The 15,523-nt window shown below is 45.7% G+C and overlaps 1 protein-coding gene across 1 annotated transcript in view; it reads left to right on the top strand.

Moving 5' to 3' along the window:
* Positions 1 to 3,025: 3,025 nt before the first annotated feature.
* The window catches only part of Dnmbp (dynamin binding protein), a 95,046-nt gene continuing 82,548 nt past the window's right edge, over positions 3,026 to 15,523 (top strand). Inside the window, exon 1 of the mRNA XM_034506936.2 lies at positions 3,026 to 3,175. The gene's annotated coding sequence lies outside the window, so the exon portion shown is untranslated. The remainder of the gene's footprint in view (positions 3,176 to 15,523) is intronic.

The raw sequence follows: 15,523 nt of genomic DNA, 5'->3' as shown, positions 1-15,523 counted from the left end.
TGCTCACACCCAGTCCTCAGACACCTCACTGGCCTCTGTGCTACTTGCTCACACCCAGGGTGTTAGGGATTAATCCATTGTGTCCCTGACTGGCTCTCTACCCCATGCTGACCTGGCATATAATTTATCTCCTGACACATGATTGCGGAGTATGACCTCAACAACGGCAGGGAGCCTGCTGTCTGTTGGGCAGGCTGAATCTCGAATGCGCACATAGTTCCATTTTGTGTCAGGAGTACAGTGAGTTTCCCTTGACCAGAGGAAGAGTTACCAGAGATGGGCTGTTTCAATGTTCTCAGCCTCTTATCCAAAGGATGGAGAACAAGGGCTCACACCAATTTGCAAAAGAAGGAGGATGACTTTACTTAGAGCCAAGAGTAGAGATTTAGAGAGGGGTTCACTGCCCAGATTGTCAGGGGGCCCCAGGAAAGAGAGTACTCAAGGGCCTCAGATGGCAGCTGAGGTCTCCCAGTGGCCTAAAGGTAGGAAAGAAGGGCTGGCTACCAAAGGGAATCTTTTGGGCTAGTTTCTGTCTATTTTGACTGATAGGTTAGGTTGTTAATTTTTCTTACTGTGCATGTCTGTCTCCTCCTGGAATATACCCAATTTTAATCATATACTCATTTTAATCATCACACACAGGCACAAATTAGTAAATAGCAGATTGATTCTGAAAAGGGAAGCCATTGCTTTGCCTTACTAGAAAGACATACAAAACCAGTTCCGGCCAGATCAGCTTTTTCTTTTTAAAATGTGGATATGTTGGGAATATACCATTTGATTGTTACCAGTCTGGTTACCAGTTCCAGGTGTGGAAACGTATACTATTGTTGGGAGACGGAACTCTCTATCTCGTGAATTATTACAAGAGGGTGCTGTGTAGCCCCAGACTAAACAGGAGTCTCAGGGCACTAAACCATTCCTATGCTTGCCTGCCTCAGAAGAATGGTATTATACTGTTTATGATTTAGAATCTCTGTGATGCCCTCAGGCTATCAGTCTCAAACTTTAGTTTACCCACCAAAGTGCATACCTCTTGAGAGTCAGTGACCTGCTTATTCTGGAACTGACTCTTACTTGAAAGGAAAATGTTCCTATTAGGGGCTGGAGAAATGGCTCAGAGAGAAAGACACATGCAGTCAAGCTTGAAGGCCACATGGTAGGAGAGAATTGGCTCCCCGAAGTTGTCCTCTGAGCTCCTCATGAGACCCTTGCCTCAAGTGCTCTCTCTACCCCAGTAAATAAATAAATAAATAAATGTTTAAAAAAAAATAGAGGTGTTTAGATAGAGCTGAGTTATGCTACGCTGTTCCAATGTTGTTTTAGTTTCAAAATGAAATCTTTGCTTCCAGTTCATCTGGCTTTCATAAGAACTCCTTGGCTCCAAACCACAGTAGAAAAGCATATACACAGAAAACAAAATTGTGGTTAGTTAGTAATGACAAGTATTAGTGCTCGGGTGTGGCGGTGCACACCTTTCATCCCAGCACTTGGAGGCGGAGGTGGAGGCAGAGGCTGATGGGTCTCTAGGAGTTTGAGGCTAGCCCGGTCTACAAAGCAAGGTTTAGGACAGCCAGAGCCACATAAGAGAGAGGAGACCCTGTCACAAAAAAGAAAGAAAGAAAGAAAGAAAGAAAGAAAGAAAGAAAGAGAAAGAAAGGAAGGAAGAGAGAAAGGAAGGAAGGAGGGAAGGAAAAAGAGAGAAAATAAGAAAGAAAAAAGTAAGAAAGGGAAAGAATAATAATAATAATGGTCCTTATCTAGGTAATAGATGTCAATGTTACTTCAAAAAAGGAAGAAAAGCACACTGTTTCACAGGCAACTGAAGCATTTGCTAATTTTTTTTAAAAAAAATCTGAAATATTTATGTTTTACTACTAAAATGTCTTCCTTCAGTGTTCGAACGGCAAAGGAGGAGAATAATGTAAGTGAGACCTAGGTACAGGGTCCAAAAACTAGAAGCAATGACTCCGTAGACATGTGTACACTTTGGGTCATAGCCTTATCCACAGTAGCCAAAAGGGAAACTCCGCCGAATGTCCAGTGAAGGACACACGCATAAACACAACATAGCATATTTAGCAGTAAAAAGGAAGGAAATTCTGACCCATAGAATAGCATAGATGAAACTTAGGGCATTATTCTAACTGAAATAAGCCAGACAACAAAAGGACAAGTATTGTGGATCCCGTTTATGAGAGCGTCTGGAGTAAATTCGTAAGGACAGGGAGCAGAGGGATCCCTGGCAGTGGAGTCCCGGTGTGATGAGAGCAGTTTCAGTTGGGAAGATTAAAAGGTCCTGGTGACAGACAAGATGATGGTTGCATAACAATGCGAATTTACCTACTCCGATGAACTGCACACTTTACAATGATTCAAACGATACCCTTTATGCTAAAATTTATACGATTTTTAAAAAAAAGAGTCAAGAAACAATCTAGCTAATGAGATTTTAAGATAAAGCCTTATCTCTGCTGTGAGTGCATAGTGATATGAGTCCTGCATTCTTCAAATGCAGGTAGGGCTAGGTAGATCCCCTGATCGTAAACTCCAGCACTCCCACCAGCCCCCTCCATGCACTTGTGATCTTTAACAATCAGAAATCCTCGGGGACTTTCAGAAATCGAGGCGCTTGGCTCTTGTATTCTGTGATTCATTGCTTTTTAAATTCTCAAAATTGTCCTGCGAGACTTTGCTCGTGATAAAAAAAAAAAAAATCGATGAGGAGTGGGCAGTGACCTGGTGGTGCTCCCCTGTAATCCAGCACTTGGGGGAGTGGACGAGGATCGAAGGTTCGAGGCTAACCTCCACCGCGGAGTAAGCGAATTCGCGCCGCGGAGTATTTGAGTTTTCTAGGTTGGCGGTAGCGCGGGTGCGTGGGGATCTGGATCCTAGCCTGAGCGAGGTGTATCGCTAAACGCCCCAGGCGGTCCATACCTCAGTTTCCCCGAGAGGCCCTGGGAGCCTGACGTGGCCGGTTGTTGTGCTGGGCGGCCGCCAGGGGGCGCGAGCGCGGGAAGCGGAGCCCGGGGCCACGGGGCGGAAGCGGCGCGGAGGGAGGCGGGGCGGCGCGGAGTCACCCGGATCGGCCCGCCCGCCGCCGAGGGGAGGTGACCGCGGCCCGGCCGGGCCACCAGTGGCCGTGCGCGGAGGGAACGCCGAGCGCAGAGAGCAGGTCGGTGCGGGGCCGGGCGCCGGCGGGGTGGCGGGGTGGCGGGGTGGCGGGTGGCGGGTGGCGGGGACCGTCGCCTGCGAGGCGCGCGGGGCTTGCGGCGCTGCTCCGGGTCGCGCTGAGCTGCGCTCCGCGGGACGCGAGGCCCTCGCTGTCCTCACGCACGTCCGAGGGGTGCGGGGGACCCCCGGAGCCCTAGGGGCCGTGCCGGGGCCCGGACGCGGGGACGAGGTGTCCAGCCGGGGTGCTGTCACTGCGCCGTCCTGCCTCTTGGCTTTGAGTTGAAGAACTGAGAGCCCCAGTCCTGCCCCTGGTCGCTGCTGCAGCTGGTGGGTATGTGAGGCCAGGATTCCGTGACAGCCTGGCAGGGATGGTTTCCCAAACAACCCAGGACTATTTTTATTTAGCTGGAGATGCGGCTTTGGTTGAGTGGAGTTTTTAGGTACCCAGGACGATTGCACTGATTGCCAGGCATGTGTGTGTCAGAGGAGGATGGTTGTCACTCGAATAAAGGGATGTCAGAGTGACCAAACGGGCCGGCAGCTGGTGTGTATTAAGAGCTGGTGTGTATTAAGAGTGTTTAGGACACAGGGCTGTGTTTAAAAGCCAACTTGAAAAGCAAGATCGTATGTGGAATTATGGATGGCAAATTCTGTAACCCGTCTTACAGTGCTTCTTTTATAGTCATGGGAGCACTCGTGGAACTTCCTAATTAATAATGGTGACAAGCTAGTGATGACACCAATACTCGGGTAGGAGCATAGTTTAGACTCCACTGTACTTAGTCGAGTTACGTGCCGCTGATAGGGCTGACTAATCAACAGACGATTTTGCAGCTCACAGACCTAATTTCTCAGTGCTGCATTTATAAAACAGTCCAAGGAAGAGCGAAGTCGAGGTATAATGTTCAAGTTAGTGTGTTCATCGGGTCTCATTCCCCTAAACTAGTGAATCTTGTGATCTCTCAGGACCTTCCCACCGCTAAAGGCTTTAATTTGTACGTTGACTTACTTGAAACAGATCCCTCCTGGTGACAACAAAGTCCTAAGAAAACAAAGTTGTACATATTATGTAGCAGATGTTCAACTTCACTGTGGCTCCCAGCTCCCCCACTCACATTGGACTGGAATGAGTGAAACCTGTTTGTTTTGTTTGTTTGTGTCACTGATGTTTCTGTGTTAATGTCACCCAATGGTATGTCTAGACAAGTCCAGCATAGGAGTAAGGTACATGTCGTCACAGGTAATTTTTCCAAAAAGCAGAGAGCATTCTGACTCAAACTGTGCTTTTATCACATGGTGTATGGTTTGGGCTGACATGGGATAGTAATCTTTATAGATGTTGTTCAAATACGTATGAGTTATTTGTCCTTTAACCCACAAAGTGGAGCCACCTAACCTCTTAATCCTACTCACACCCTCTTTTCTGGCCCCATGCTTCTCTGAGTACCCCCTTTGCCTTCGAGACCCTCTTCACATTCCTCCTTCCCCCAGGTGGCAGGGCAGGGCCTCCTGCCTTGCCCAGAGTGCCCACTGGGCTTGCACTATTATGGGACGCTCTACTCCTGCCGAAGGGTCGAGCAGACCACGTTCTGAACGTTTATCTCTGTGTTTGCAGAGTATCATGAGGGATGTCTCCAGAGCAGAGCTCTTTCCCTCTGCCTTAGAAGGAAACTTTTTCTGCATGCTGCGTTCCAATGCTTCAAATTCATCACCGTTCCCAGCCTTCTGGGTCACTTTGATCTGTACTGGGCTAAGATAGATGCAGTGTCATATTTTAAGCTACAGATGCTTAGTCTCAAATTGGGCAGGGTGGGGAGGCAATTTTTTTAAAAAAATGATTCAGTTCATTTACAAGCAAGGGCTTGCTACCTACAGTTACAGTTGCAGTTACAAAGCTTGGCTTATTTTTCCAGGTTTGTAATTCTCTCCTTTGGGACAAAATACAAGTCAGTTAACGTGTTGCCTGCCACTTTGTCACCATTACAGGGTCCTATGAGACGCCCAAGCTTTGTTGTTGTTGTTGTTAATAAAGCATTCTTGAGATTCATTCAGAATACTTCTCAAAAGTTCCTCACCAGTGAATGTGGAATTGTTTCTTATTATACCCCGCCATGAAAGCATCTGAATAAACTAATTTTCAAGACTAAATAACTCAGTCTTGCTTTTAAAGTTCATTATAAAGTAGCTTCTCACCTGGAGAGCAGGGAGATGGAGCGTCCCAGCCATAACCATGCCATCCCCAGGGCCCCAGCCCCCGACCCCCAGTCCCCAGCCATAACCATGCCATCCCCAGCCCCTGGGCCCCAGCCCCATGAAAGAGCTATTATATGTACTGGGTGCTAACTTAGGCACTTCATCTTTGGTGTTAAAAAGAAAGCCATACTACTTGGTGTGGTGTGTGGTGGCTTATGACTTTAAACTCAGATTTCTGTGAGTTTGAGGCCAGCCAAGGTTACATAGTGAGACCTTGTCTGAAAAAGAAAAAGAAAAAGAAAAAGAAAAAGAAAAAAGGCAGGCGGCACAGGATAGCTAAATGAATTACTTCATCTTTGACTTTGTAAGTCTTTTCTGTAGGCTGAAGGTCTGTGGCTACTGAACTGACAGCACAATAAAGTGTAGTTCAAGGAGTTTGAGTCTGAGGGTTGTGTTCTGATGCTGAGTGGCTCATTCACTCACTCACTCACTCACTCACTCACTCACTCGGCAAATACTTTTTGGAGCACTTGCATGAGCCAGGCTCTAGTGTGGGAGTCAGGGCAGAAGTATGAGCAGGGTGGGCAAAAGCTGACACAGTGCATGCTCCAGTGGGACTGTGAGGGACAGTGGACATGTGTGAGCATAGCAGATCAGCTCAGCAGAATACAGTGGAAAGTTCCAGTCGATTAGCTAGGAAAGAACATGTAGGGGTTGGTGTTACTGTTTACACAGAGGGATGGGGGAAGATCTCTGCAGAGATGTCTCTTGATCTCTGACTTGAGGGGAGACTAGGAGGCAGAGAGGGAGAGGCTGGAGCAGGAGTGGGCTTGATAGGTGGGAGGGCTGACAAGGTCATAGTGGCCAAGGAGAGCAGACACGGGGAAGGTGGCAGATGGAGAGGTGGTCAGAGCAGGAAAAGACACCTCAGAAGAGGCCATTGTCAAAACGCCAGCTTTGACTCTGAGTAAGGGGGGAGCCTTTCAGGGTCTTTCTCTGTCCATTTGAAACAGGTTAAGAGTAGATGCTGAGCAGGGGACATGTCGGGAAGAGGGGGTTATGGAGAATCCAGGGTAGAATAGGAGGCCTTTCTTTTTATATTAGTTGTGTGGACCTAAACCAGAATTCTTCTCTGGGCTTTCATTTCCTCATCTGCAGAATAACTGGGTTTCCTCCAGCTCCAGAATTTTAAGATTTCGGGTCATGTGGAATCCTCCTTCAGGGAGGCAAGAAGAGGCAGAATGAGGTTCTCGGAGTAAAAGCCACAGAGGACCTAAAAACTTGACACCAACCCACCAGGAGCCAGATCACCCCAAAACCAGAGATCACCACAAATCCAGAGAGAGTGGGTCAGGTCTTTTCAATCAGACCACAAGAACAAAAATCAGAGCTGAGTGCGGTAGCACACACCTGCCTTCAATCCCAGTCTGGGGAGGTAGAGAGAGGAAGATGGATGAGTTTGAGGCCAGCCTGGTCTACATAGTGAGTTCCAGGCTAGCCAGGGCTATATGGTTAAATCTTACCTCAAAGGAGAAAAAGAGAAAGAAATAAAAGGAGGAAAGAAGGAAGGAAGGAAGGAAAAGAAAAGAAAAGAAAAGAAAAGAAAAGAAAAGAAAAGAAAAAAGACAGACAGACAGACAGATGGCTTCCGTGAATATTCTCTACCCACCTCTATCAAAACTTTCTTATCTCTGATTTTCCTTTCTGCTTGAGACAGGATCTGTGTCATTCAGCTACAGATCTGGCAGCCAGAGTATCTTTTGTTGTCAGGAAAATCTGGAACTTTCCAGACGGAAATAGACCTATTTTGTGCCCATCACAGGTCCTTTGAATTTTGTTGCTGTTGTTTTTGAGGCTCCTACAGATCACCCACAGAGATCTGCCTGCCTCTGCCTAGAGAGTGCTGGGATAAGAGCTGTACACCAGGCACGGCTCTCATCTCAGCTATTTTATCAAAATCTGAAAGATTTCTTTTGATTTCAGTTCTCTTATCCCACTTACACTTACCCCCAGGTGCTCTATCAAACCATTTTAAAACACACATACACACACACACACACACACACACACACACACACACTTATATGCATGCCCTGACCACCCTGGAACTCACTATGTAGACCAGGCTGGCCTCAAACTCAACTCATCCATCCACCTCTCCCCAGCACTGGGATACACATACACACACTCTTATAGATATAGATTATAGATATACATATATAATGTGTGTGTATGAGTGTTTTGCCTGCATGTATATCTGTGCACCACATACATGCCTAGAGCCAGATCCCATGGCACTGGAGCTAAAGATGGTGGTGAATCACCATATGGGTTCTAGGAATGGAACCTAGGTCCTCAAGAGCAGCAAGCCGTTGCTGAGCCACTGCTCCAGCACCCCTGCCCCAGGTTCCGTCTTCTACTGCATCTCACTTTGTGCTTTGTGTGTTTGAGTGCAGACTGCAGGGTGGGAGTGTTTGCATTACTGTGTTTTACCTTTGTTGCTGCAGATGTCCTTCCCCCCCAGGCACCGTTGCTGTGCATCCACCCATTCTCCTCTTTGACATTCTGTATCACACGCCACAGCTGCCTGGTCCCTGTGTAACAGGTGGATGCTCAGGTTAACCTGCTCCCAGTGCCACAAGTAATTACAGCAGGAAACACCCTCTTCTACCTCCATGTCTGCTTCCAAAGCTGTGTAGCATTTCTGTGAGTGATCCCAGACTCATTCCTACCATCCGTCTCTGTCCCTCGGAATTATCTGTGCCCTGACGTTTTGCCAGCATTTAGCTTTGGTCACTTTGTCTGCTCTGGTAAGTGCTAAGTGACAGCTTACTATTTTAGTTTGTATCACTGGTCCTTTTGAGCATCTCCTAGGCACACAGTTTCTTGTAAATGTGGGCGTGCACTCTCTGGGCTGCTCTGTTGGGGTTGAAGTCTGTGCTGTCACTGATTTGCAGAAGGATTAGGAGGTGAATACTCTCTGGAACGTCTATACCTTGACCCTGTCTTCTCATCTGGTCTATTCTATTTTCCTTTGGTCAAGATAAATCTTTAGTTTTATATTACCACATAAGTTATTTAATCTAGGTCTATACATCTCAAATTTTGTTTTAAAAAAACTTCTTCCTGGGGCTGGAGATACGGCCCAGTGGTTAAGGGCACTTGGCTGTTTTCCAGAGGCCTCAGGTTCAGGTCCTAGGACCCACATTAGGCAGCTCCTGAGCGCTGGGGGATCTGATGCCTTTTCTGCAGGTGGTGTAGTCAATGCACACTCATGCACACACACACACACACACACACACACACACACACAAAGAGAGAGAGAGAGAGAGAGAGAGAGAGAGAGAGAGAGAGAATATTAGGTATTTTTAAATTCTGTCTGCGGGTCTCATCTGTGACTCTAAGTCTTAGAGACATTGAATCCACATTGCATCTGGCCCTCTCCTGTTTTCTATTTGATGAGGCAGGTTTTCTGATAGCATCTGGGGGGAGGGGCAGGAGGGAGGCAGGAAGGGATGGGGGAAGACCAGAAGAAGAATATTTCATGTTTTGTTTTTATTGAGTCCTGGCACCCTTTCCCCTTCTCCGTGACTCCCATGATGCACTGTTTCTAGCTCACCGGCTGTCCCACTGGTTCGTAACACCACAGTTGTTGTGTCCCACTGGTCTGTAGCTCTTGCTCCAGGGTTTGTTGCTCAGGTTTTCATTACAGTGACATCTCAGTCATCTTGTGATGACCAGCACAGCGTCATTCACATAACTGTTCACAGTTCACATAACTGTTTCTTGGCCAGAGTTTACTTTTCCTTATACAATTTGGAGTAAATTCTTTAAGTTGCTCAAAAAGTGTTATTTTGAGAGGTTTTTAAATTGGGATTACATTGAATTTATAAATTACTCTGAGCAGGCGTAACATCTTTTAATGGTAGTATGTTCTACCCAAAAGCATGTGAGATGATTTTCCACTTATTTGCCTTATTTTTTTTAGAGCTTAGAAATAATTTTAAACTAACAGAAGAGGCCTAAGAATATATGAAGGGCTCCCGAGGGTCTCTCTCTGGACTCACCACGTGTTAGCAGCCGGCCGTCATTGTTGTATAGGGTCCTCTGTGCGTCTCTACACGTTTTCCATGGCCCTTTGGGTTGGGCCCAGTCTCCATCAATTTTTATCTCTAGGGACATCACTATCTTATTTTTTAAGTCCTTTATGCCCCTATCCCCCGTGTTTGGGGTCAAATCTGGCCTTGCATGTGCCAGCGGGGTGAGCACCCCACCCCTGAGCATCCTCAGCTCCTCTGTCAGAGCTCAAGTCCTTCATTGGAGCCTAGAGAGGTGAGCTTCGTTCTTCCTTGATTTGATTCTATTGTGAATCTTATTTTATTTTGTTATCTTCTAGATGGTCCCTAGTAGTTTAAGATGCTTAACTGGACTTTTTCTCCCATCCTCTCTACGGCTACTAAATTCTGTCTCTCTGGGTTTCCGAAGCCGAGTGCAAGGACCCAGGGGCGTATTTCCTTAGGAAAACATGTGGACATTCTTATTAGGAGAAATATCTGTTTTTAAAAAATGCTTAACCTTGGCCTATTTTATTGTGCTACAAAACATATAAATTAGGAAATTGGTGTTTCTCAGATCTATATTTTCTTTCTTTCTCTTTAAGCCAACAGCATCTATTAGGTCTCCCATCCAAATACTAACCAAGCCTAACCCTGCTTAGCTTCCCCAGTCAGATGGGATGAAGCACTTTTAAGATGATATTGCTATATATAATTCTGTATTTTCTTGAAATTTGTACTAGTGTTCCATATTCTTATAAATCTTTAGTAAAAAGACATTAATTAATAACTACAAATGTATTTGCAATTGGTACAAATTGTATGTTAATGTTGTGAATATAATTATACCCAGACTTGGTGCAGTCCTGATCAAGGAGTGATGTGCCTTCAAAGGCCCTCCATGTGCCGTGCAGTGCCTAGGAGGAAGGTGTGCAGTTTGTGTGTGCCCTTCATCAGGGGAAGGCATTTTCTCTGCTTATAACATATTGAGCTTCTGTGCCATGGACTGCTGGATAGCTGTTAGCCCTTAGGGGAAACTGCAGAATTTGTCCTCTAGGAAACAAGATAGCTTCACACCGACTGCCCAAACCCTGAGCCTCGTGGGAGTTGTTACTTACATAATAAGAGTCCTCATCAGTATTTCTGCACTCTCCTCATATTAATGCATGGTCAAATTCCAGGGGTCTAATACAAACTTACTTCACAATGAGGCCACGTTTCCCTTCTGCTGTTGAGAGTCAAAATTTAAATAGCCATGTGAAGGAGAGTCACATTCAGTATTATAACTGGAATGGTCAGCGTGATAATCAATACAGACACAAAAAAGTAGTGCCTTTACTCTGGGTCAGTTTCTACTCAAGGTATAAACCTTGAGGATATCCTAAGCCATACCATAGTTATTTAACGTGTGGAGACACAGGTGGCTTGCTGGATACTTAGTTTCCACCGTCCCTGCTCTCCCTCTATAGACCGGTATATGTTTCCCCTTAATTATATATATATATTATATATATATATGTGTGTTATATATATGTGTGTGTGTGTGTGTATGTGTGTGTATACATATATATATGTATATATATACACACACATATATGTATATTATATTATATATAATTTAAATATTTTATATATTATATATAATAACTACATATATAGTTATTATTATATATAGAAAGTTTATAAAATATAGAAAAGCAAACCCCTATAACCCCAGCTTTGGTGCCAACCTGTTAATGGACTATTTCTCATGTTGTGGATGAGGGGATACGCTTACCACAATGGTTTCAGAGCCTTCCTCCTTGTTCAGGGTTAAGCCATCAGCTCACCTTGGTCTCACCTTGGTCCTCTGGGGAGGATGGAGGAGGGTAACAGGCTATAATTAGCTTTAGGCGTGGGGAGAAGCCTGCTGGTCACTTGGACCAGACTGGGCCTGAAGGAGCCACAGCGTACAGAGCACCAAGCCCTCAATCATCGTAGTTGAACATGGAGCATTTGCAGTCTGGACCCCAGTGGAGCAGGTCCCAGCCCTGGAATCGGGGAGGTAATTGCTGGATGATTTGATGGCCTTTAGCATCAGTTTAGTGTCTCCTTCTTCTCCTTCAGGTTATAGCTTTCCCTTTTCACAAAATCAATGGAGTGAAGTAAATAGTTGTGTTTTGTTTGTTTGTTTTGTAAAGGTCTCAGTGTGTAGCCTTGGCCTCTGGCCTGGAACTTGCTATGTAGATCAGGCTGGTCTAGGAATTTCAAAGCTCCTCCTGTCTCAGCCTCCCAAGTGCTGGAATTGCAGTGTGCAGTAGCATCACCACACCTATTTTCTCTTGACACTGAAGTAAACCTCCACATAATCATGTTGTTTCCCTAATCTCTGTTCGCCTTATGATATGTCCTTTGGACATGTGATCATATAAATAGCAGGAAGTGAGCTAATTCCTAAGTTAGCATTCCTGTCATCAGCGAGTTCAATTTCACATAACTATACTTCCTCCTTATGCCCATCCCTGTATCCTGATCGACTGGAATGTGTGTCCCCAGTTTGCATTAACCCTTGCCACCTTCTGGAAAGACAGCTGACACCTTATTCATCCCTCAAATGCCAAGGTACCCAGGCACCTCAGTGGGCCCCTTCAAAGGAATCCATCTTGTGACCCAGACAGGAAACCTGGGGGTTGCCGGATGAGAAAATACAGTTCTTGACCTCCTTCTAATTCAAGAGAGGGGTGAGGTGGTGGGATTGCATTTGCTCCCTGACAGTGTGAGCAGAGCCTAGCACACTGTCCACCCAGATAGGCTCTACCCTTATGCCAGCCTCTGCTGGGGGACGAGTAGGGCAGGCTGCATTTTTCTGGAGGCAGAGTGAGGATCTGGGATGCTGACAGCCATGATGGAGTGAGACCAGGAGAGAATGCCTGGTGCTGACCTCCAGCCATGGGGTCTGGGCCCCATGCAAGCCAGGCAGGCATTGTTCTCACACTGCAATTCTTTTAGCACAAATGAACCTGCCCCATCAGCAGAAAAAGTAGCAATGGATGTGCCGAGTTGTACTTCACTCCCCAGCCTCACACCCGTGACCTTCCCTTTCTAGTTTGTTCTCTCCTCCTATCTGTAGTAAAGTAGATACTCTTTTGCCTTTTCTGTTGTTTCTGAACAATAAGTAGTGTTCTGGATCTGGCTCTGTGCTGTTGTACCTCGGAGGCCAGACCTCCTATTGGCCTCCTATTCACAGCACAGTGTGGGATAGTTGACCGACAGCTGCTACAAGGACTTGATAATGCTGTCCTGAGGCCAGTGCTGGGGGGAGACCTTATCTCCAGTATAACTAATATGATGTAATATGATATCCTAGTGAGCTTGTTAGCTGTTTACATGAGCGTCTAGCTCATTGACTCCGATGACTGGATGTGGAAGGTAACGCTTCTCCCGTCAGTTCAGTGTAGAGCAGCATGACATATCTCGGTAAGGTCTGTTAAGGTCTGTTGCCGACTGTAACTGATCTCTGCCCAGCAGATTTGGACTAGCCTGAAACTCATGGTGGTCCTTCTGCCTCAGCTTTCCGACTGCCAGGATTACAGTCACACACACAGTCATTTTTTTAATCCATTCAGTATGCGTATGTACTTGTGTGTCTCTTGTGGACTCACATGTTCCGTGGTGCACTTTTGGAGGTCTGAGGACAGGCTTCGGATGCTGGTCTTTGCCCTTCTTCCACTTGCTCAAGGCAGTCTCTCTGCCGCTGCATACATAACCCAGGCTCCACTCCCACCAGCCTCTCGAAAGTCTCCTGTCGACTTCTGCCTCCCTGTTGTTACATGCTAGGGTCCAGTATGTACTCTATGTATGTATGTATGTATGTATGTATGTACTCTATACGGTACCCTGTATTGAGTCTAGTCTTTGTGTGGGCTCTGGGGATCCAAAGTCAGGTCATCAGGCTTGTGCAGCCTAACTGCCATTTCCCCAGCCCCATCATCTTCTTAAATAATCCATTCAAAAAATAGGTCCAAGCAAATTACATCGTTGGCATTTCATACAGTTCTTAAACAGTTTAAATTTGTTTGTTCTAAATTTAAGATTGAAATACTTTGCTTACAATTTATTTGTTGATGAAACTGGTCATTTGTCCTGAGATGGATTTTTTTTTCCTAAAGAGTTTAGTTGGCACAATTTCACTCTTGTTTCTAAAATAAGCTAGTTTAATTTGATGGCTGCTGTAGAAGGTTCCAAATTCACTGGCCCATATAGTTTGGTCTCTCCCCAAGGTAATTTCTGAAGAGCCTTCTAGAGTGTTGTAGGTGTCAGAGTGACATTATCACATTGTGTGACAGCCAATACATTGTGCCTTGAAAGCATTTTTAACTATCTGGCAAGTTTCTCAGGTTCCCTGGAGCTGTGGGAAGGACGGAGGCCTCTGGTTTTCTTCTTTAGGGACTCTGTTGCTTTAAGGACTCCCTGGGCTCAGTGCCAGGACCTCTTCAGGATGTTATTATCTGACATTGTAGATCTGTTACCAGAATGCCCCTGAGGATCCCAAGAGGGTTGGGCAAAGGAAAGTGAGTTTGCTTTGGGACCAGACTCTGCAGGTGCCTGCTCTGGTCCTGGAGACTTGAGCAGCTCACAGAACCACGCATCACGCTGCTGACAAGGAAGGTTCTGAGCCCACGGCTTTCAGTAGCACAGGGTCTTACTACCAGTGTCTAAGAGATGCAGTAATTCCAGGAGCTGCATCACTATGGGCACGAAGAGATCAGGTTCGTTTTCTCTCTCTCTCTCTCTCTCTCTCTCTCTCTCTCTCTCTCTCTCTCCTTCCTTCCTTTCTTTCTTTCTTTCTTTCTTTCTTTCTTTCTTTCTCTCTTTGTTTCTGGGGGGGGGGTGGCGTGTTACATCTGCCTGTCCATTACCCGATAGCTCTGTAAAATAATAAACCAGTGTTAAAGTAATACGTGAAGTTCGCTATATTTGATCTGTCGCTGGTTCAAAGGTTCTGAGAAGAAAATGGCTCAGTGTCAGTATTTTCATCTAGTTTTCAAGCCAAATAGTTAAACTAATTGACATAGAAAAAGACGTTCAATGAGCTGATTATAGCCTTAAGGAGTGTGGTCATTTTAGCAAGAGTTTTGCTTTGATTAAAGCATTAGTTAACAGGAAGTCACTGAAAAGCTTCCAAGTGAATTTGACCAGTATTTATTTAAAGTTTATTCTTATATTCCATAAATGAAATTCAAACCGGGTTAGTGGTCTCGTATTATGACTTGACATGCTTCAAAATTAAAATGAATTATTTGCAAGCGGAGTCTTAGTCAGGTGTGATCTGTTGTGTTACCATTGTTTCCCCTTGCAGAGTGAATGAAAAATACCAAGCACTTCAGGTGGGCATGGTGGGATGTGCTTATACTCCTATACTTGGGAGACTGAGGCAGGAGGATTGCCACAAGTTTGAGGTCAGCTTGGGCTACCCAGTGAGTTCTTGGCTAGCTTGGGGGTACAGTATGAGATCTTTGCTCAAATAATCTAAAAATTGAAATCCCCAAATTAAGAAACATTCATTATCCATGGCTAAGCAAGGGAAGCAGCCATGCAATACCATACAGAAAGTAAGGAGTTGAGAAGCAGCCTCCAGTTGCAAGCCGGTGTGTGGCTGTAACGAACGCTGCATCAGATTCTTGGTCTGCAGTGAAGACCCTTGCTTTGCTGAGTTTCAGTTCATAGTGTTTTCACTTGGGCAGCGGGGCAAGCAGGTGTGCAGCTCCTCATGGCCAGATTGGGGTATATGAAGGGCGGCAGGGAGTGAAGCCAAACTTGTGCTGGGGACTAGATCTTAACAAGGGTTGTCTGCCCCAGGACGAGTTTTACTGCAAGTGGTGGGTGGAAGAACTCCAGGCACGAACTGTGAGGTTTGCTTTTTCCCAGCCACAGTGCGGTAAACAAGGCAGAGTGGGATGAGGCTTGTGGGCAACTTGCTGGAGTCCATGGCAGCAGGTCCTCAGAAAAGGAAGATGGAGTCAGACTGCTGTTTACATGACTTAACTGCTTAGCCTTGGTGTTTTTCCTAGAAATTCAGGGGTGTGTGTGTGTGTCTGTGTGTATAAATTCATTTTATGTCC

The sequence above is a fragment of the Arvicanthis niloticus genome, chromosome 1 (genome assembly GCF_011762505.2).
Source record: "Arvicanthis niloticus isolate mArvNil1 chromosome 1, mArvNil1.pat.X, whole genome shotgun sequence".
Lineage (NCBI taxonomy): Eukaryota > Metazoa > Chordata > Mammalia > Rodentia > Muridae > Arvicanthis > Arvicanthis niloticus.
The sequence above is the reverse complement of the archived record's forward strand: the minus strand, read 5'-3'. Positions and strand labels throughout refer to the sequence as shown.